General features: G+C 36.9%; 1 protein-coding gene across 1 annotated transcript in view; it reads right to left on the reverse strand.

The window, feature by feature from the left end:
* cacng2a (calcium channel, voltage-dependent, gamma subunit 2a) overlaps positions 1-23,881 on the reverse strand; it is an 82,474-nt gene that overhangs the window by 55,672 nt on the left and 2,921 nt on the right. The gene's annotated exons all lie outside the window — the stretch shown is intronic.

Below are 23,881 nucleotides of genomic sequence, written 5' to 3' on the forward strand. Positions count from 1 at the left end.
ATTAAGTTGTGATAACAAAAAACAACTATTTTATGTTGCGTTTATCAGATAATTAAGTTGTGATAACAAAAAACAACTATTTTATGTTGAGACTACGAGAAAATTAAGTTGTGATAACAAAAAACAACTATTTTATGTTGAGATCACGAGAAAATTAAGTAGCGATCACAAGAAAACGCTATTATGTCGAGATCACAAGAAAATTAAGTCATGATAAAAAACTATTTTTAGGTTGAGATCACACGAAAATTCAAGAAAGAAAAATAATAATAAGATTCCATATAGATAAGCAAACAAACTTAGGCTGGTTTAAGCTGGTTTGAGGTTTTTTAATCCAGCAGGGAGATAAAGGTGTAATATTTCAAGTCAAAACACAGAAGTATCCTGATATCCTTTCCTACAGGTTCCTGCATTTGTACATAACGCTGACTGACATGATCTGAACAGAACAAGAAAAATGAGCTCAATAACAAAACACCACAACAAGCAAAATAAGCGTTAGGGTAACAGTATCAGTTCCACCCCCAATATGAAATAATGTTGGTTTAGCCATAAGGAGAGCTTAAATCAAATGTCAGAACATGTACTACTGCCAATTCTTCCTCAGCAACACACACACACTCACATGCACACCTCTCCAACCCTCCCCCTTTCTACTGGATTGCCTTAGGCAGAATGATTAATTTGTTGCTATTGATTTCTCTTCCTGAGCCCAGAGAGCGACCAAGGGGGCACACAGAGTCTGTGTGCATGTATGTAAGAGAAAACAGAGGAACAGAGAGCGACTCGAGAATGACGGACAAGTTAAAGACAGTGTGTGAGATGTACAGGTAAGAGGAGACACTGGAGACATTAAAGGGACAGTTCATTTAAAAATGACAATTCTATCAGCTTAATGTCATTCTATACCCATATTACTTTCTTTTGTGTGTTTTAGGAAAACAAATTAAGTTATTTACAGTAAAATGTTCCAGCAGCTGTTTTTTTATTCAATAAAAGTGATCACTTCTATCACCATGACTGTCCCTGATCCCCATCCACAGGCAGTTCACTTCTAACAGGACATTCACACAGAACAAGTTTTTACATTCCACTACACTGCATCTATTGTTTTTATACAGTATGCAAACACGTGCTAGATGGACATAGTTTTAGGACATAGCTGGGTTTTAAAGTTGCAAATTTAACATATGCGCAAAACTGAAATATCACATAAAACACTTGTTAATAAGCACTATTTCCACCCAACGAGTCAAAAAGAATAAAATCGTTACTTTCTGATAAACTGGCAATAAATATTGCTAATAGAAGTATTAGAAGCCACTAATTTTCATATGTGTTTGACCCTGGACCACAAAACAAGTTATAAAGGTCAAATTTTTGAAATAAATAAAGAAATAAATAAATAAGCTTTCCACTGATGTATGGTTTGTTAGGATAGGATGATAATATTTGGCCGGGATATAGCTATTTAAAAATCAGGAATCTGAGGGTGCAAAAAAATCGAAATATTGAGAAAAAAGGCTTTAAAGTTGTCCAAATGAATTTCTTAGCAATGCATATTACTAATTAAAAATTAAGTTTTGATATTTTTACAGTAGGAAATTTACAAAATATCTTTATGAAACATGATTTTTACTTAATATCCTAATGATTTTTGGCATTAAAAAAAAAATCGATCATTTTGACCCATATTTTTGGCTATTGCTACAAATATACCTGTGCTACCTATAACTGGTTTTGTGGTCCAGGGTCACATACAAAAAATTACTTGCACCTCAGAGTGAGCAGACGAAACACAATAAATGCAGCCATTGCTTTCTGAGGTGGATGCCTGCCAGGGTTGCCAGGTTTTCACAACAAAACCTGCCCAATTGCTACTCAAAACTAGCCAAAAACTATCCCCGTTTTAAGGGGGGGTCACACAGTAATAATCGCTTTCTGGGGGGATAAAATACATGTTTGTTTTGGAGGGGTTCCCATGGTACAGTTTGCATTCCAGGGGATAAATATAACGTTATTGGGTTAAAAAAAAACAAAAAAACAACCCATGCCAACAGTGTTAAAAAAAGTAGCCCAACTTGGCAACACTGATGCCTGCTTTTTGGGAACACAAGACATCATGTAAGACAGTTCTGGCAGGCAATTATACAGAAATTTTGACGACAGACTTTGTTCAGGAATTTCAGAATGACCAAAACATTTCAGATGCTATGCAACAAGAATGGTCCGCTGGTTAGTCAGGTTATGCCATCTCATGCGTAAATTTTTTTTTTTTGCGAATTCTGGGTTTTTCTTTAGAAATTTGGTTTCCATCGCTCGTTTCTGATGCGATACTTCAAAATGCGCATAAAAACAGGGTGACGGAAACACGGCTAGTGTCTCAAAATGAACAAATTGAAATAAACATGTTTTTAAATGAAAGGTTTTTTGTTTTCTCTGAGTGCATCACATGTTTGATTCTGCCTTAGAAATTGGTCTGAACAAGCTATCTACAGGCTTGTTTAGGCAGCAAGTAAGATTTCAAATAGAGCAATAGAGATAGAGGTTTGGAATGACATGAGGGTGGGTAAATGACACAATTTTTTATTTTTGATTAACTATCTCTTTAAGGAGTGTGTGAAGGAAAGGAGGGGGCTGAAAGAACAAGACAGAGACAAAGAAATGTAAACATTAGTCATGACAGTAGATGGATGTGCATGGATGGATGTGAAGAATGGATAGAAGGACAGAGAGAGATGAATGCATCTAGGATTCAGTGCATTGCTTCGCTGCAGTTTTTTCTTTCCTCTGATCCCTAATGAAGAAAAAAGCCAATGGTTGCAGTCTGGATGCGTCAAACCACCTCCCCTCTGCCTCACTTTCTCTCCTCCAGTCCACTTTATCATACTTCCTTTTATCCATACATATTTCCCTTTTGCACACTGTCTTTATCTTCTTTGGCAACTGGAATTCTGAGATTGCATATATATATCTTTTACACTAACACTGCAAAAATCATCAGCAATTTTTTTATTTATTTATTTTTTTAAGTAAATGTTAACAATAAATCACTACATTTGCCTAGATTTATGCTGAATACAAGACTATTTGCTAAAGTGGTTTGAATTTGATTTGATATATTCTCAGATTTATTTTTTTTTAATATATATATATTTTAACCTATTAACTGTATATTTATAATAGTTTAATATCATGTTTATATAATAATTGTTGTAATCATTTAAAGATTAAATATTAGACTTTAATTTATTTTTGTTTATTTATGTGGCAACACTTACATTAAGTAAGTTAAAAATACTTCTAAAGTATTTATTAATTTTCATTAATGTTAATTGCAACATTTACTAATACTTTTACTAATACTTTATTACTAATACTTTATTAAAATTAATATTAATAAATATTATAACAGATGCATTACTCATTGTTAACATTATTTAATGCATTAACCAATGTTAACTAATGGAACTATATTGTAAAGTGTATTACCTTTTTGTTTTAACTTGTAAAACTGTCTTTTTATTAAAATGATTACAATATGAACTATTTTTATAACAGTTTGATATTTTAATATATTAATTTTACTGTTTTAGAACTTTTTTTTTTTTAAGTTGGACTAAATTGACCTTGTTTTAAGGATATTTTTACTGGAAACCAAGAAAAAAACACTGATTTTGCAGCAAAGACATGACACAACAACAGCACTGATTATTCAGCCATTTCTGTGTTGCATTGCATGCATAGATTTGCATTGCAAAAAGCCACCCCACATCTGCCGTACGTATGCTGCATTTCAACACGTTGAATTTTCTTCACTACTATCAATATGCATGCTTCTTGCTTCATTACGCTGTGTCTCAATCTCCCTCTCTCTTTCTTTGTGCCTGTCTGCTTTTCTGCAGCCTTAATAGGCTGCTGCCGTTAAAGGTGTTAATTCATTCTCACACTATCTTCCTCACTCTCTTCTCCCTCTGTCCCTCCCTCCTCCTACTCCTCCTCTCTCTGTCCCTTTTCTTGCTGTTGCTATGAGCCCGTGACTCGTGACGCTGTCCTCTCATCTGATCACTTCCTGATAGTGACACAAAGCAGCTTGACGTAGTGCGTCTGCCATTGGTCCCCTCCAAACACAGAGACACAGTGTCTAAGTCACGCAGAGACACACACGCACAAACCGAGTACTGCGATGGGAATGTGTTGTGCCAGCACCGCCACTGTGACCCTCAGAGCATGTAGCATGTCTGCGTTGTGTGTCCGGCTATGGGTCTGTGATAGAACAGCAAATATGAGAGCGAAATAGAAAAAGATATGAATCCAAGATGGCTGCCTGTCACTCAAGCCTAAATGCTCTACACTTCACTACACTTCCTGGCATTTCGATTTGTAAAAATTCACTTAAAGCGCTTCACTACTTTTAACCCAAAAAACCCTGATGTCACTCAAGCAGTGGTTCACTTAGCTTTAGCTTCCATGCTAGCTTTGGTCACTCTAGAGGCCCCGAGGGAACTGCTAGTGGAGCGGTGTGTGATCTCAGCGTAATTCAGCTGATTAATTGCTTTAATTAGGCTCATGCAGGGCTGCACAGGGACGCAGTGCGTGTAGAAGCACTGTGGACAGTCAGAGGTCAGTGTCCCTGGACCCCTGTTACTTCTGCCTCTGACGTCCTATTCCTGTCTTAGCACAGACTGACAGAAGCCTTTCAGAAGTTTTTTGATTCTGGACCACTAAAAAAATAATAATGACTGTTTCCAAACAGGTTTCCCAGACACTTCAATTGTTTTAACAAACCGGTACGGTTGAGTTAGATATTGACCCAAAAATGAAAATTCTGTCATTAATTACTCTCTGTCATGTTCATCTTCAGAACACAATTAAGATATTTTTGATGAAATCCAAGAGCTTTCTGAGCCTCCATAGACAGCAACACAACTGACACATTCAAGACTCAGAAAAGTATTAAGAACATTGATACAGTCCATGTGACGTCAGTGGTTCAACTGCAGTGTTATGAAGCTATGAGAATCATTTTTGTGTGCAAAGAAAAAAATATGTTGATTTGTGTTCTGAAGATGAATGAAAGTCTTGTGTGTTTAGAATGATATGAGAATAATTAATGACAGAATTTTCATTTTTGGGTGGACTATCCCTTTAATTAATTTAGTTCAAACTATTATTCTAAAATGCATCAAATTTTCAAAATATTGTAGCAAAACTCCAAATGTGGATGTTTAAGGCCCATGCAGGCTGCTAAACGGTCATTTTAGCCACCCGAAACATGCATTTTAAACCAAATCATCCATGTTGCTTACGTAAAACGATGTGTCACTAAGGCACTATAGAGAAAATGAATAAAAATAAAGCCTTCTGGACAATGCTATGAGTGCCATGACTAAGCGAGAGTAGACGCAACAAGTTAGCATGGTTTCAGCTTTATTTTTATATTGTCAAGAGGAAGATCTACTCTAACTATAGATCCACCAACAGAAATAAACCAAACTCCCATTTGCAAATACTACATTCAAGTCAATATAATCTTTTTAAAATATATATCACACAAATACACATTACTGTTCAAAAAAGGTTTTGACCAGTAAGATTTTTCTTTTAAAATTAATACATTTTTTTCAGCAAGGATGCATTAAATTGATCAAAAGTGACAAAGACATGTATAATGTAACAAAAGATTTAAAGGGGTCACTGGATGACCACTGTCAACAAGTTGATATGATTCTTTAGGGTCTTAATGAAAAGCCTATAATATACTTTGTGTAAAAAAACACCCTTTTTACCTTGTAAAAAACAGCTCTGTTCACAGCGACCCGTTTTGGTGCATGCCTCTTTAAATGCTAATTAGCTCTGCTCACCCCGCCCTTCTCTTCCGTGGGGTGACCAGCTGTTCTCTGAGACACTGTAAACTTTACAGAAAACTTGCTAACCAGATGATTTGCAAAGATACTAATGATTCGTGCAAACATAGACGCATTTTGGCAGATCGTGGTAGCGCATTCCCTTTTCAAAAACAAAAGTAATCCACATTCTTGTCTACCCCTGCTCTGGCGTCGAAACAATGGCGGACTGTTCACAGCTCACTCAGAGTGGGTCTAAGGTAAAACACCAATCAACAATCATGTGAGGGGCCTGTGCAAAACTATGTCCCTCTGCCAAAAACCTGAGAATGCCATGATTTAAGAAAAGCGTTTTTAATTATTTACACTGGGTCGGTTTTTATCATTATAGGGTGGTTGTGTGCACACACTGCCAAGACACATTTTGTTTTACAGTTCAAATGTAAAAGTGAATTTTGCATCCGATGATCCTTTTAAATGAACATTGTTTTTTTGAACTTCATAATTATTAAAAAATCATTATGGCAATTTCCATAAAAATATTAAGCAGAACAACTGTTTTCAACATTGATAATTATAAGAAATGTTTCTTGACCACCAAATCAGCATATTAGAATTATTTCTGAAAGATCATGTGACACTGAAGACTGAAAATTTCAGCTTTGCCAGTACAGGAATAAAATGGCTTTGGGATGTGCAGTTCTCACTATATGTGCTTGGTGAATATCTTTCATCTTTTATTTACAATTTCAAATGCTTCTCAACTTTGCATCAAATGTTGTGTTGTTTGCTACTTATTGAAGTTTTTGAAATGCCTATGGAGAAAAATATCCTATTGTGCTCTATACATCAGAGCCACTGTGTTTATACTTTTCAGGAAACCAGTATACAAATGGCTTACTTATAGCTGACTCTGCATAATACAAAGTATTATGGCACACTTCAAAATTAAGCTGCACAGTCTGTGTTGCCTCCTGAGCGTGTGAATGCATTCAGACATGCATAAACATACATACAGGCAATGTGAAGATTAGAGACTCCTTGTCCTGGAAAGCGATCTGAGAGAGTAAAGAGAAGCCATGCCGCTCTTCATTAAAAATTCATATTGTTCCTTATTACTCTAAGAAAAAGACACAGGCATACACACACACACACAATGGCCTATTCCAAGTTCGGAACCCAGCAGAGATCCGAGACGGGTAGAGGAAAGCAGGAGTGGAGGGCACGAATGACACAGCTGACAGGAAGATCATCATCCTCCATGACCCAAACGCATGCTTATCTATGGGCACATCTGCACAGAGAGATGATAGCAGCAGTCTCTGTTGACATCTCGTGCAACCTGTTCCTGAGGTTATCTTCAGAAGAGAAGCTTTTCGTCAGCTGTTCTGTGAAGCGTTAACGTTCGTGTCCTGGCACATACTGAATGCTTTTTTTACACATGAATTATTTGATGTCTGCAAAATTATGATACCAGGTGCACATCATTTCTTGCACTAGACTCAGAACAGCTTCTACTTTCAGAGTGACTTCACATCAGTGTTCTTCATACCAATTAACCGTATTTATTTCCTGATTGCACGTTTTTGGACTTATAGGGCCATATTTACTAACAGCTTGCGCCAGCGTTAAAATAGTACTGTCAGGATTTACTAAAGACGCACAGTGAAGAATTAGCGCTGAAACAGCACTTGACCTTATTGAATATACATTTGTAGGAGTTTCCCTTTCAAATGCAAAATTTATGGGAGGAGAGTATTAAAATGAGTCACATAATGCGATTTACCAACATATGTGCTCGTTAAATTACTGGTATTTGCGCCATTATTTAACAGCCAAAAAAAAGCATGTCTTAAAGCATTGTGGAAATGATCTGGCTGCATCTGTAGAAATGATTTGGTGGCTTCTTTAATGGAATTGCGCTCTAACGCTAATTTGGCCTGCTTAGTAAATCTGGCCCATAGTCTTATAATGATTTACAATGCACTTATCCATACACACACACATACATGTATATGTAAAATATGTAAAATATAAACTTTTATAAAATATAAACAAGGCTACGCCACCACATTGGCCAGCCTCCATTTTGGTATGCAAAACTCACTTTTTACAATCCAATCAACCAGTCCTATTGTTCATTACAATTATTTTACAGTTAAAATATCTAAATATACCTCCGAATTACAACATAATAACAACTTTATGTAGGAAATGTCATAAAGACCAGTTACTTTTTTAGTTATTTATTTATTTTTTTTTGGGCAGTGTTTCAGTTCATTCTCTTAAAATGATTGTAAGCATCACTGTTAAAGGGATAGTTCTCCCAAACATGAAAATTACCCCATGATTTACTCACCCTCAAGCCATCCTAGGTGTATATGACTTTCTTTTTTCAGGTGAATATAATGAGAATTATATTTAAAAAAAAATGTCCAGACTCTTCCAAGCTTTATAATGGCAGTGATTGACTGTTGATAGGGCTGCACGATTATGACATAAATCATAATTGTCGGTTATTCCCTTGAAATTGTAATTGCAATTATTAATGGCGATTATCACAATTTACATTTAATGATGTTTTGATTAGCTTTATACCATTGTTTGAAGCACTGCATAACACCTTTTATATATGGTTTCTTCTTTAAAAATAAAAAAGTAAAAATTAAAACTAATAAAAAACATAGATAACCTGTAAGAAAAACACCCCCACCCCATCCCCACATCTTAATCAAGCAGAGTAATGTACGTGGATTTTTATTTTATTTTATATTTTGTAATTGTGCCTTTGAACAATTACATATTTGTGGCATCTGTAATTGTAATCTTGATTAGAAATTTGATTAATTGTGTAGCCCTAACTGTTGAGATTTTGAAGTAAAAAAACATATGTATATTAATCATAAAAAGTGCTCCATATAGCTCCAGGTAGTTAATAAAGGCCTTCTGAAGCAAATCATTGAGTTTTTGTAAGAAAAATATCTATATTTAATACTTTATAAACTGTAATCTCTAGCTTCTGCTAAACTGTCATATGCACATTCATGAGACAGTTAGCAGAAGCTAGAGATTACAGTTTATAAAGTATTAAATATAGATATTTTTCTTACAAAAATGCATCGATTCACTTCAAAGGGCCTCACTGCCATTTTAAAGCTTAGAAGAGCCCAGGCATTTTATTTTTTTAAATATAACTCTGATCGTATTTGTCTGAAAGAAAAAAGTCATATGCACCTAGAATTCCTTCAGGGTGAGTAAATCATGGGCTAATTTTCAATTTTGGGTGAACTATCCCTTTAAGAGCACTTTAGCAACTACAGAAACATGCAAAAACACTCAGAACACCTAAGAAAGCACATTAAAACCTGCTAGAAACACCCAAAAAGCTTTAGCAACAATACAGAAATGCACTAAAATTACTTACATAAAAACAGACAAAAAACACCCAGAAAGCCACACAGAAACACACAAAAGCACCTTAAAATTTTAACAACCACACAGACACTGAAGTCACTTAGAACACCTACATACTACAAAAGCGACATGTTTAAGCTCAAACTACAGTAGCAATCACAACTAGTAAAATATCCCATCTGTAAGAAATTATCAAACCACATAGAAACATGCAAAAACACTCCGATTATCTACATACCAACACATTAAAACAGTTCATCATGTCGGTGAGTTTCGTAAGGTCAAACTGCACTTGGATATTCTTCTGAAAAGCTTCAGTCTAAAGATATAAGCTTGATTTCTAGGCTGAACATTGAAATATACAGTGCACCACAAGACTTTGGCTTCCCTGAGCTAGCCAGTCTTGTTGAATTCTCCCAGATGAAGTTGACAGTGGCAGTCTCCTGACAGCAGTATGTTTAGCCAACAGCACCATTTGCTGTGACTGGAGGCTTTGCCAGCACTGGTGCCTGATGTAAACACAGCCATCTGAGCAGCTCTGCTCAACCACAGCACTGCTTGGCCCCTTTGGACCCAGACCACCATTCAATGGCTTTGAGAATTGCTACTAAAATTGGGTGCGAATTTTCAGCACTGAATTGGGTGCCATTACCCGAGAGAAAAAGACAATGTGGGACACACACGCTCAAAAAACGAGGTGGGAGGAGATGCTCGTACCATCAGAATGAGACACAGGGCACCATTTACTTCCCATCAATAGTCTTCAAAGTCCCTAGCAGAGCTGGAATCAATACAGACACAATGTGGACCGTTATACCTGATCTCCCACTTAGAGAAGGAAAGGAAATAGGAGTAAGGTGACTATATATTTATATGAAACCGGATACTATAGTGTGCATCTTGTAGTTTCAGTAATTCATGCTAAACAAGCGCATAATTTAACTAACTGCAGTTAAAATGGTCATGTGGTTTCAGATTCAGAAGGGACATGGAAATGCAGTGTGTAGCTCAATGCACATATCTTGAAAGCCAACTAATAAAATGTACTTAATGAGCCCTGCTGCTCTGTACCTAATAAACTAAAATACAGATTGAGCTAATGTTGCCTTTTGGGATTTTTCCTTTTTTTTGTGGGAAGGAACTCACTTTGTCATCTCATTGAGGCTAAAGAACTTACTGTGCAACTTTGTGTGACTTTAGAAATCACTTTCATTATTGCTTCTCTTCCACAGTTCTCCCTGTGCATACGCCGTCCTCCGGCTCTCCCTCCCCCCAAGCACACAGCCGCAGAGGGGGGCGGATTTGGCCGTATGCTCCTGCATGGACAGAGGAGCGTGACTGTCAGCACCTCGCCAACTAGGTGCTAACCGCGGGTCTGCAGAGGTGGAAACATCTCAGTCCGTCCTCCACAGAGCCAGGGCCTCAACGAGAAGACACATGCTCATTATGTGAGTACCCATGGCACGAAATAAGATCATAAATAAATGTACATGACATCACACATGGTAATGTTTAGGGACATCCTAATGGACTGTCTGAGTGTTGTCCTATATGAAACATTACACTTGAGGCCTGTAATACATCAGGACTGAAGTGAACACTAAGCAGTGTGTGCTAAGATATGATCTTCTCCAAGGTGAGACTCACCCATAGGATAGAAAAAAAGAGCTCATTAATTTTCCAATTGACAGCAATGAGATTCAACGGCAATAAGAGAAAATGGAGAGCAAATGGAGTCTTCTGCTTCTTAAATTGCTCTCTTGAGTAAAAGACTCAAGTAATCTCACATGTGTCTTTTTTAGAGTGTCAAAACAGATTTCAATGCCACACACTGCACTGAGATTGTCACATGCAGACATATGCATATATACACAAAAAATGCTATATAAAATAGAAAAACAAATTGTTAAATGCAATAACAGTTTATGCTGTATGCAGAATAATTTGTGTGTGGATGGGTGGATGGATGAAAGGGTGGATGAACGACAAAATCTGAGAAAACAAGTGCTCAGCAGATGCTATATATATATATACACAAACACACATATGTGTATGTAGAGCCGAGCACTATATATACATACACAGAAATGAATCAGCATTTTAGAATGATTTCCAAAGGATCGTGTGACACTGAAAACTGAATGGATGCTGAAAATGTAATAAAAGAAAACTAACTGAAAATTAAATTTTAAATTATAACAATATTACTGTTTTTATTGTAGTTTAGTACTGTATTTTTGATCAAATAAATGCTGCCTTGGTGAGAACAGGAGACGTTTTAAAACAAAACAAAAATCTGACTGACCCACATATAGTGTATATATGTGGTGTATATACTCTCTGTCTATTCTATATATTGTATACTATATATACTTCCCCTGCATGTTAAAAATTATATCAGTCACTTATTAAATACAAAGGTGAAACTTTAAGGAGACCTATTATGGCTCTTTTTTACAATATCTAATATCTAAAGTCACAGGTGACCAAAATGTGTCTGTGAAGTTTCAGCTAAAAATACTTAACAGATCATTTATTATATCATTTTGAAAAAGCCTATTTTGAGTGGAAGAAGTAACACGCTGTTTTCGTCTCTTTAAAGGGGTCATCGGATGCCCATTTTCCACAAGTTGATATGATTCTTTAGGGTCTTAATGAGAAGTCTATATACTTTGGTTAAACATTCTCAGTGGTAGTGTAAAAAACACCCTTTTTACCTCGTTAAAATCAGCCCTGTTCATAGCGAGCCGTTCTATTGCATGTTCCTTTAAATGCTAATGAGCTCTGCTCACCCCGCCCCTCTCTTCTGTGGGGTGACAAGCCGGTCTGTTTACTTTAGCTGCGTTTAGCCACGTTTAGCTTGGTTTAGTCTGGTTTAGCTGCGAAACTTACTAACTAGGACATTATTAAGAAAAGCAATTTTCAAAGATGCATAAAAACCCTTCACTTCTGCTGTAGGTGAAGCTGCATCACAAATGATTTGCGTGAACATTTATGTAGATGTAGATTTCCTTCTAAAATGAAAGTAAGGCTAATCCTCCGCATCTTCAGCGGCTCAGATGTCGGGAGTAAATGACGACTGCTATGATCATTATTATATCCAATAACAGAACACCTCAGTCGCTCAATCAGAGACATTCTTGTCTTCCCCTGCACCGGAGTCAAAACAATGGCAGTCAGAGTCAAACTGTTCACAGCTCAATCAGGGCAGGTATAAGGTAAGATGGTCATGTCAATCAACTATCGTGGGAGTGGCCTTTGTTGGTGTGACGTCACACCGATAAGAAGCTGAGAATGGCTTGATCTGAAAAAGAAGATATTTCTTATAAAGATTGCAAAAATACCACTGAGTGTTTTTTTTATCATAATAGGGTGGTTGTGTACACACAACCTGCCAACACAACATTTATTTTTAAACAACATGTAAAAGTGAGTTTTGCATCCGATGACCCCTTTAAATGCAAATGATCTGCTGCTCCACGCCCCCTTTTCTAGAATAGGACTATGCCTTCACAGCTCCTACCTCAGATACTCCGCTAAAAAACATCTGTTTGGTTTTGATTATCATATCTGTTGTGCTGAAATCATGCATTTTAAACCATATTAGTTCAAACGTCTGATATAGGGTTTTCTGAGCACACACATCCGAAGCACGCACACAGAAAGCGGCTGTCACATGGCATGTGAGTACTAAACTAAGTTCTCTATCATGTCTTATTGCACTTAAATGGTTAAATACAAGTTTATGTTAAAAAACACACAGGACTTACAGAAACAGTCAGTTATGTCTGTGAAGGTAAACAGCTGGGAAAGAAATTGCATGTTTATATTAGATGTGTGTGTCAGCAGTGTAATATACAGTAAATAAGTCAATAAATCCACTGCTCTCTTCTCCTCTGAGGCTGGGACTCTAAATAGTGTTCTGTGCTTGTTCTGGAAACAAACGACAGAAAAGTTAGCATGCTTTGCTCAAACTTTTGGCATGGCGTTAGAACTGGTACACCGCTGCTGCTTGTGAAAACAGAATGGTGGCACCGTGGTTGGAAACATGCAGATTAAGGGGCGGTAATATTATAATAAGATCCCCTTCCTGCGTCACAGGGGAGTAAAATCTGAGCGACATGGTTGCAGAAAAAGGCTTATCAAAACAGTTACTGGGTTGTTCCTTTTCACATTTTCTGGGTTGGTAGATGCACTGGGAACATGATTATAACACTCAAAATCAGATTTTCATGACATGTCACTTTTAAAGCATAATAATCACCATTAAGTTTCATAAGCTATAAATAAACATCTTTTTGAGCTTCTTTTTCAGTTTTGATTCTATATATTTCACAATTCCCTTAAACAGTTCTGGCCTAAATTCAACATACTTTATAAAAGACCAAATGAAATTCAAACTTGCTTTGCAAGTCAATGCTGGGTGTAAGTTGGGGTATCTGAGCGCATCCCCTCACTTTAGTGATGCATGGTGTTTGGGTTCCTCTCTGACACAAAGCTAATGCGCTGTAATGGATTGCAAATGAACTGTGCCAAGGACACCACCAATTCATCACACCTGAGAGGGCTGCAGATTCCACCGCCGCTATCGGGGAAAAAACAGCAAAACGCTTTGACTTAAAATGAATGGAGCAGATATAGAGTTAATCAGCATTTATGGCGGGATTTCCTCTCTGTGCTTTAAATCTGCAAAATGGCCGTCAGAGAAGGGGGAGGGGGGTGGGGGGATAAATGAATGATCCCCTTTAACCGTTATCACAGAATTGGGCTAATGTCGACTGTGCAGTGTACAACAGTGGAAATGAAATCAATTCTATATAATTGCTCTTGCTCAGTATAATAGTATCACAGAGATTTTAACACTACACGCAGAAGTACAGAGTGAATTTCTAAATTACCACAGACCTCTTTGTGTAGATGTGCATGTTAAGTTCTGCATGGAAAAATAAGGGGTTTGTGGTAATTGGAGACATGAAATGAGCTGCTGTATAGTCAAATCCCTTCTGCGTCTTTACCAAACATTTCAAACTAATCTACTCTTTATTTTAAATGAACTATGTGCTGTAGACAGAATCTCTTTAAAGGAATAGTTCACCCCAAAATGAAATTCTGCCATCATTTACTCATCTTCATGCCATTCCAAGTACATTTTTGATGTTTCTTTCTTCAGCACATCATGTAAGATGTAAAAAGAAAGTTCATGATGTTCTATTCCATACAATTAGTAGATGGAGACCAAAGGTTCTTAATCTTAAAAAAAAAATCACAAAAAGTAGCATTAAAATAAAATATATTATTTATATTCCAGGTCTTCTGAAGTGATTAGATCAGTGAAGAACAGACAGAAAAATCTTCTCTTCCACCTTTGGTCTCGAATCTCAATGTCTGATTCTAAATGCACCATAACATATTTTGATGCATCATATCTGAATATATTTAAATGCATTAAATGTAGATTAGACTACAATTCGGCAGTTTAGGGTCCGTAAGATTTTGTTTTTTGAAAGAAATTAATCATTATATTCATCAAGGATGCACTAAATTGATTAACAGTATCAGTAAATATTTTACATTGTTACAAAAGAATTCTATTTCAAATAAATAATGAACTTTCTATTAATCAACATCAATGTTTCCAACAGATTAGAATGATTTCTGATGGGTCATGTGACACTAAAGACTTAAGTAATGATGCAGAAAATTCTGTTTTTCTCCTGCATTTACAGGAATAAATGACATTTTAAAATAGAAATGAGTTTACTTTTATTTTTTTGGTAATAAATGCATAAAAGACTACTTTCAAAAAATGTTAAAAAATGTTCTGACCCCAAACTTTTAAACATTACTATATAACATTTTAGTATAGACAATAGTATATATTAAAAGGATAGTTCACCCCAAAATAAAAATAAAAAAAAAACATCATGTCATTCCAAACCCGTAAGACCCTTGTTCATCTTCAGAACACAAATTAAGATATTTTTGATTAAATCCCAGAGCTTTCTGACCCTACATAGACAGCAACACAACTGACACGTTCAAGGCCCAGAAAGGTTGTAAGGACATTGGTAAAATAGTCCATGTGACATCAGTGGTTCAAATGCAATTTTATGAAGCTACAGTGACACGGAAGAGAAGAATTGTTGAATCAAGTCATTATTTTTGTTTTCTTTGCGCACAAAAAGTATTCTTGTAGCTTCATAACATTACGGTTGAACCACTGATGTCATATGGACTATTTTAACCATGTCCTTACTACCCTTCTGGGCCTTGAATGTGTCAGTTGCGTTGCTGTCTATACAGGGAAAGCTCTCGTATTTCATCAAAAATATCTTAATTTGTGTTCTCAAAATAAACAAAGGTCTTATGACTTTGGAACGACACGAGGGTGAGAAATTAATGACAGAATTTTCTTTTTTGGGTAAACTATCCCTTCTTCCTCACTCAGAAAAAAAAGCATATGGCTTCAGAAGACTTGATGCATGAAGTCATATGTTGCCATTTTTATGGTGTTCTTTTGTCAGCTTAAAAACCCTAGCACCACTGACTTTCAATTACAGTTTCAAAACTGCTAAACATCTCCTTTTGTGTTCCACAAAAGACAGGATGGCATGTGGCTATCTGGCATGTAGCTCAAAATGTTAGATGTTGAACATCTCTTTTTATGTTGCATTCATTCATCAGCTATAATCAGTGACTAGAGGCCGTTCCCACACACACATTCTGGGAGTGTCCTCTATTGATTTGTTTCCTGGGTCAAAGTGCAGAGAAATCACACAGCGCACCCGGACCAAACGCAACCAGCAAGCCTGTGTCATTCAATCCCTCTGATTCCCCTGATGAAGGCAGCCCGCAGCTCTGGAGAAGATGATTGGAGGAATGATGAATAACACCACTCGGCTCCTCCTACCCATGACAGGACTGTCAAACAGTTCTGTTTATGGTCCTTTCTAATTTCACCATACCATGTATAGTTTATTACAGGGGCTCTATGATCATTTAGCCTTTCCTTATAGAAAGAACTGAAGTAAAATGAATGCAGAACAGCTCTTAAAAGGGATTTCGCACATGCAGATGTGCATCCCCAGAAGAGGGTCAACTGTGTGGGGGAAACAGAAGTTCTAGAATAGCATGAGTACTCCTACACACACACACCTGCTAGTGTTCAGGTGAAAGAAGCAAAAGCAGGAGAGAGAAAGCAAGCAATAGAGAAGAGAGAAGGCGAGAAATCAGAATGTGGAACAGACTGTTCTGTTGCACTCTGATCACTGCCGTCACATTCAACCTGCTTTCAGAGCTGAATCAGAATGAGGATGATTCAAGTGGTATTCCACCCGGGCCGTCTCCCAATCCAATATTAATAATGCCCCTGAGACCCTCATTATGTTCCCTCCTGTCTGAGCGGCAGAGGAGAATTTTGTCCTCTGATTCTGGCAGAGGTTGTCTAGATGTCGCAAAAAAAAAAAAAAAAAAAAAAAAAGATCCGCTTTTTCGACTGCGTGTCCTGCATTTGAGAAGTTCAAAATGAGAACCGGCTTGCCAGTACATTAGCTCTAAATAAGATCATTATTCTTCAAAACAAATGGCTTCTGTCATTGTTTAAATGGACAGTGCACCCAAAAAATGAAAGTTCTGTCATCATTTACTCACCCTTATGTCACCCATATTACTTGATTTTTCTGTGGAACTCAAAAATAGATATAGCAGAATGTTCAAGCTGCACTTTTCTAATTGCTAAATGAATAAATGCTAACGTAAACCTGTTCAATTGGCTTCAAAAGACTTGGAACATAAAACACAAGTAATTTGGAAAGTTTTATGATGCTTTAATGGTGAATGTTTTGAAAAATCAGGTTTAGAGTGACATGTGGACATAAAATGATGTCACAATTTGAAATTACCCCTTTAAAATGTAGCAAAAGATACACTACTATTTAAAAAGTCAGTAAGATATTTTTTAAATGCTAAGAGCAAATAGCTCGCCTTGTTGGCAGAGGCTATTTACACTAACTCTACCCAACAACGTATGGTTGGAGTAGACAATATTACAAAAGACAGCTATCAAATAACAATAGCTAGTGGTGTAGATGGTAAAGTGAGTCATGCATCTTTTTGACAAAATCGATCCAAGTTCGAGTCCACCTTTTGCCAAACGTCTCCCTTTTCACATCCCATATCACATTGGAAAGGCATTTATTTTCAATAAAAATGAAGGAAATAATCAAAAAGTTGAAATAAAAAATATCGGGTAGGTGTAGGGAGGGCTTTATTGTCCCAATAAGGCGGAATTGATTTAACAATTTTAATAAAAATTATGATTTACACTAAATAAGTTACTACCGCATACTGTTTTATAATGTAATACAATACTTGCCACTAGCATAAATAACAGAAAAGACTGCTATTTTTGCGTAGTGTAAACAGAATATATTGCTATTTACACTTAGTACAGCCATGTTTTTGAAAAAAGGTTGCATTTATTTGGTCAAAAATGCATGAATACATTATAGTAGCCTATGTATTAATTTGTCAAATTATATTTTCTTTTGTAATACTTTAAAATGTAATTAATTCTTGTAACATTGAATTTGCAGTCTTCAGGGTCACACAGAAGTTTTCGACCCAGGCTTGTGAAAATACGTGCCTCTAAATACATTTCTGCAACATAGTGATTACGTACCTTGCTGCACGTTTTGTGACAGTTTCAAAGTAAAATATCCAAAGAGTGGCGCTAAAACACACGTTCAATATGCGACCGTGGCACATTTGTATCACATTAGGCACAGTAAAGGCACGTATTGCTGCGTTTTTATCACGCTGCTTGAGGTACATATTGCAGCTGATTAGAAATCAAATATACAGGTAGTGTCGCTAAAGGTTAATGCTCTATCGTGTTGGAAATATCCCTTACACCAAACCCAACCCTAAATCTACACTGTAAAAAACACAATTCGTTGAGTCAGCTAAAAATAATTTATCCTGCTGCTTTAAAATTTTAAGTTCAGTCAACTAAAATAAGTTTAGTCAACTTGAAATGTTAAGTTTTGCTATTTATAACAGATATTACTATTTACTATTTATAACAGATATTTGTGTTTGCTAAACTTAACAGATGGGTAAGTAACTCAGCTGCCTTAAAATTTTAAGTTGACTCAACTCAAATATAATACATTTTCACTTAGTATAATTTAACATTTCAAGTTGAATAAACTTTTTTTTGAGTTGACTGAACTTAAAATTTTAAGGCAGCCAGGTTACAAATTATTTTAAGTTGACTCAACATATTAGTTTTTTACAGTGTACCCGACAGTTTTAACGAGTGCAAAAGTGATAGAAAAACACATTTGTTGAAGCAGCTGTGCTATTTTAACTTCCTTATGCGGATTTGAGCTGTTTTGTCGAACCGTAGTTTACTGGGTTCGTACCAGAGCTCTTCATTACTCAAGTGGAACGCCATATTGCGTGAGTTACCGTGCAAACCTACTGAATTAGAAAACTTATGCATACAAAGCTGTATATGTGACGACAATGTTCAAAAGTATCAATTTTCAAATCGTGCAGGATATTAAAATTGTTTTAAAGTCAAGTCATAATGTTATGCAAGTAATTTTGTGAAAACTCTGTACCTGTACATGTTTGTGTGAAAAGGAATAAAAGCTGTCAGACCGCCTCTAGTGTTCAATTCAACTGTAAACGGCAGTGATTCGTACATTAGGTACGCTGTTGAAATATAGAGGCACATCACGATGGAATTTTTATAACAGTGAAATGTCTTTATCACATCGTTCAATTCACTGCTATCTATCTACCTAATGAACTTCTGTGAACTTCCAGTGGTAACTTTTATCATTTTATCAAATGTCATCATTTACTCACTTTGGCTAGATATATGACACCTCACAACTGTAACGATCATCTGACATAGCAATAAGAAAAGGCATTGAATGAAACGGCTCCTCTCTTATAAGTTAACCTGAGAGGATGTTTTGGCAGTGGAAATGCTGGCTTCCAGTTTTTTTCCCCTACTGTTCATCACATCACTAGTGTTTATAGGATAAGTGGATCATAGTATTGAAGTGTTACAGAGGGTGGGCATGCCAAAGAAAAAATGGTTGGGTTTTTCCTTTGGTAAGTGTAGAGCTGAACTGGGATGATTGTTTTTGGGGCAAGTGGCCTGTGTGAGCGAACTGAAGCATGCAGTAGTGTTGTAATACTGCGTAATGCCACTCTGGACCTGGGTCATTAGCTGGGCAGATCCATGCCAGGCTAGTAATCCTTATCTGATCAGTTTATGAGCGTAATCCGTCTCTACAGCAGCGCCGAGTATGACTAAAACCCATGGCTTGTCTGTCTATATGACACATACTTAAAAATATGACATTTTTAAACCAAAAAGCCTCACACATGATCATTTTGATTCCCATGATTCACAAATACTAGCACAACACGGCCACACTGGATTAGTTGACCTGGATGAACACCGGGCATGAGACCTCACACACGTTTGCTTACAAAGAGCAGATTACAAAGAGCGAGAGGTGAGAAAAACGCGAGTATTTTTCACCCCTCCTGCTGAGACGGCGCTGGTTATCTCTTCAAACACACGCTTTGGCCGCATGCGAATAGAAAACTTGCGCAGGAAGTCCATTCATTAGCAGCAGCCCCCCGTGGCCCGGGAAATATTCACAGTGACTCAAAGCATTCAGGAGAATGATCAGTCTTCTTGGGAAAGTTGCTGTCGCAGAGATTCGGAATGATAAGTGTTGGGTATGCGAGGAATATAACTGCGTCTCCTTTGTCACTGTACTTTGCTGTGCTGTTGCTGCGCTCTCGCAGTGCTGTACCCTCACATCCATTGTTAGCGTAATGAAGATTAATAACGCAGATTACCTGTAGTTCTGCTGAAGTACACTTGGGTTTGAGTCACTACGGTAATGGTGGCCCACCTTATATTCTAGCTTGTGTTAAGAGTTTGTTCATGTGTACATGCAATATCACGCTGATTCATATTTGCTTCCACTTACTAGAGGGACACATTGTAATCTGCAGTGGCACTATAATGGCTCCGTGGGTGTCCAGAATAAGACCTTAACAAGCTGTCATCATTCACTGAGAGGTGCGATAACAGCAAGTGCGCATTGTGCTTTGCTTTTGTGTCGAAAAAAATGTTTAAAAACTTCACCCTAATTATCTGGTTTGACTTTGCTTTGTGATTGAGGATGGAAATAAAAAAGTTATAAGTTAAAAATGTGCATTGGCCATTAAAAGTATTTGGACGTTTAAGCCTAGTTTCAAAGTTTATGGATTTTTAGTGGAACTAAGTGGCATCTGCGAACAAATGATGCTAGACTTTTTTGCAGTTGTAACTTCACATTTCTTACTATAAAAATGACTACAGTTGTTTTACCTGTGTTTTAAAATATGCAGTGCATAGTGTGTTTTAGGCTTGAAGAAAATGAGTGTGCTTGTGCTATTTATTTTAATAAATGCCTCTTGGGTTTTTTTATCTAATGACATCCGTATGTTTTTAAGTGCGCCTTTAAGGTGTTCAAACACTTTTTTTTTTTTTTTTTAAACATTCTAAATTCTTTAAGAACAAAATGGATCTGCCTACATTATATATAAATGCAAATGCACTGAAACTTTGAAATATATAAGAATAAAGAGTGAATGGATACATGAGCCAGCTACAAGAATAGCATTAGGATCTCTATAAACAAGGCTCTCTATAAATATTTTTGCAGCATAGCTCAATACAGACTGGTGTAAACTTCCATTATTGATACTAATCTAATGTTTAGAGATTTGGAGTAAGTAAAATGTTGTTCATATGTTGGAGTTAGTATTACTTTTATTTAGCAAGAATACATTACATTTATAAAATGTGTCATTACTAATGCTCCCAAAAATTCATTTCAAATAAATGCTGTTCTTTTGGACTTTCTATTCATTCTATTCATCTTGAGCACCAAAATCAGCATATTAAATGTTTTCTGAAGAGTAAAAAGTGAAGTAATAGCTGTTAAAAATTAACATTTTATGTTTTGAAGTGCCCATATTATGCCATTTTTAAGGTTCCTAATACTATTTTGGAAGTGTCCTACAATAGGTTTACATGCACGGAAGGTCAAATAACACTTTTGTTTTCTCAAAATATGCATTTGAAATTACCTCATTTTCCAACAATTCTCAAATGATTCGTTCAAGCAGTTCAAAGATTCAGTCTCTCTGACCCCTCCTTTTCATGAGCCTACTCTGCTCTGATTGGTCAGATGGTCCAGTCTGTTGTGATTAGTCTACCGCATACAGAGCATGTCAGAAACGATACACCCATTGTCATAGTTCCATATTTGAAGCGCTCAATAAAAAATACAAACATCTATTATTTATCATACTTACAGGTTGTGATTCAGTGGAGCCAGCTGCTCCAAATAAACTGGGTACTAAGCCATCTTTCAAGAGCAAGCGTTTTGTGAATCCCGCATTGAACTCCCCGAGATTAAAAAAGCAGGTGTCAGTAAAATGACATGTTTGAGGGTCGCGGAAGTTGAAGTTGTTCGCTGCCACCCAACGTAGAACATAGGTGGTAATTATGCAAATGTTTTACACCATGATGTGTAGCCATCATGGAAGTGGGATTCGAACTACTGACGACTCGTTCAGGCTGTGCAGAGACAATAACTTTCGGCTTAACAACTTTGCAAATTGTTTTCACTCACATTCAGTTACTGTACATTACACACTGCATGAAAGGCAATATTCGAAATGGCATAACAGGGGCACTTTAACACCAATTGGAAAGAACCATTTAATGTAGATAATGTAATATACATTGGTTCTTTTCTGTTACTTAGGAAGTTATAATGCATCTGATTGAACCAAGTAAGTCTTTTTGTAGGTGTGATTCTCTGGATTGGTCTATAGTGTACTTCATACGTGGGTGGGTGCGAGAGTAGATGTGATGTTAAATATCTGAAGCATTGCTAATATTGCTGAGGACAGTCCGGGTAGGGTGTTTCCCCTCTCTCATCAGTTTGGAGCACTCCAGGGACAGATTACACTAACACTCTTGCCCACCTGCATGCTGTAAATCTATTCCTCCCCAGCAAATCATCTTCTGCACTGACCACTGAGATTTACATCCTGGCCTGCCTACACACAGTCTATGAGATGGCAGTGCAAGACGAGCTCTGAGAGGCGGCACCTGGTTGATGGATACAACCGTGTAGGTTGAGGGATAAGTGTTATTTACTGTTGCAGCTAATTGCTTTTGTCATAGTCTGAGCGTGAGATCTGTGTGAGCCTGAACTGAGAACAGAAGGAACAGAGATGCTTTAAATTCAAGCAGTGCAATCCTCTTCTAATTAAGACTTATCATAGACCCACACTTAATTTTGCAAATGAGCTGACGGTAATCAACAATTTAAGTGTATGTTCTGCTATTTAAGTGTGTTGTTTATCCAGTGATCACTTTGCCAGTTCAAAAACTGTAGGATTTATTTTGTGACAGAGAGTTTAATAGCTGAACCGAATCAAACCGTATTGCTATTCCAAAGAATTTGACCTCTGTCTGCAATATCTGTGTAACTGAGAGCTAAAATGAATCACAAATTACAACTGACTGACTACCATGTGGAATTTGGTGGTGCCAATGACACACAGAGGAACTAGAAGCTATTAGAAAATATTTTACATGGAAATGTTCATCAGAGCCCACTTGAATGGTTCTCACAAAGCGCATTTTGATCCAAGATATTCCTACTTATCAAGGTTGTAAGCCTTGAGTGTTTCAGGTCATTTGACAGACAGACCTTAAGGATAAAATGAAAAAGCAGATGTTGAGGACACGCTCGCAAATGTGGTCAAAGTCACTCGTCCTGCCTTAGTCAACATATGGCTATGAGAACTCATGCTGTCATAATGATGATCAAGATCAACATCCAATCTGTCAATATGCCTTGTAATTGAACTCATTCGACTGTAGATCTTCCTGTGCTTTAGATGCAGCAAAGGATGTGTACAGATAGCATATGGCCGTGTGCCTCAGAGACCCAGGCCTCTTCCTAGCCCTGGTGAGGATGAGGATTTGTTATGCTCTGTGACCTCACAAGGTGACATTGCTAGGCCAAAGTCAGCAGTCAGTGCAGCCACTGAAGCATGACAGGAAATCAACAGTCTGTGTATGTTGACCTGACTTACAGAGAGCATTTCTGAACATGGTGCATGTGAGTAGAGATTTTTCCCAGGTGTTACCCAGTGGAAGTCCCAGTAGTGCACACATGCATTTATCTGCTTTTACATCCATAACTTTCCCCTGTGGGAAAATCCATCTTAAAGGGATAGTTAACCCCAAAATGTACCTTTCATCATGATTTACTCATCCATTCTTAAAAATAAAGGTTTTTAAAAAGGGTGGTTTCACAGCAATGCCGTAGAGGAACCGTATGTGACCCTGGACCACAAAACCAGTCATAAGGGTCTTTTTTTTTATTTTATTTGAGATTTATACACCATCTAAAAGCTGAATAAATAAGTTTCCATTGATGTATTGTTTGTTAGGATGGCCAGTATTTGGCTGAGATAGAACTGTTTGAAAATCTAAAATCCGAGGGTGTAAAAAA

Source organism: Labeo rohita, chromosome 3, assembly GCF_022985175.1.
Source record: "Labeo rohita strain BAU-BD-2019 chromosome 3, IGBB_LRoh.1.0, whole genome shotgun sequence".
In the NCBI taxonomy this organism is placed as follows: domain Eukaryota; kingdom Metazoa; phylum Chordata; class Actinopteri; order Cypriniformes; family Cyprinidae; genus Labeo; species Labeo rohita.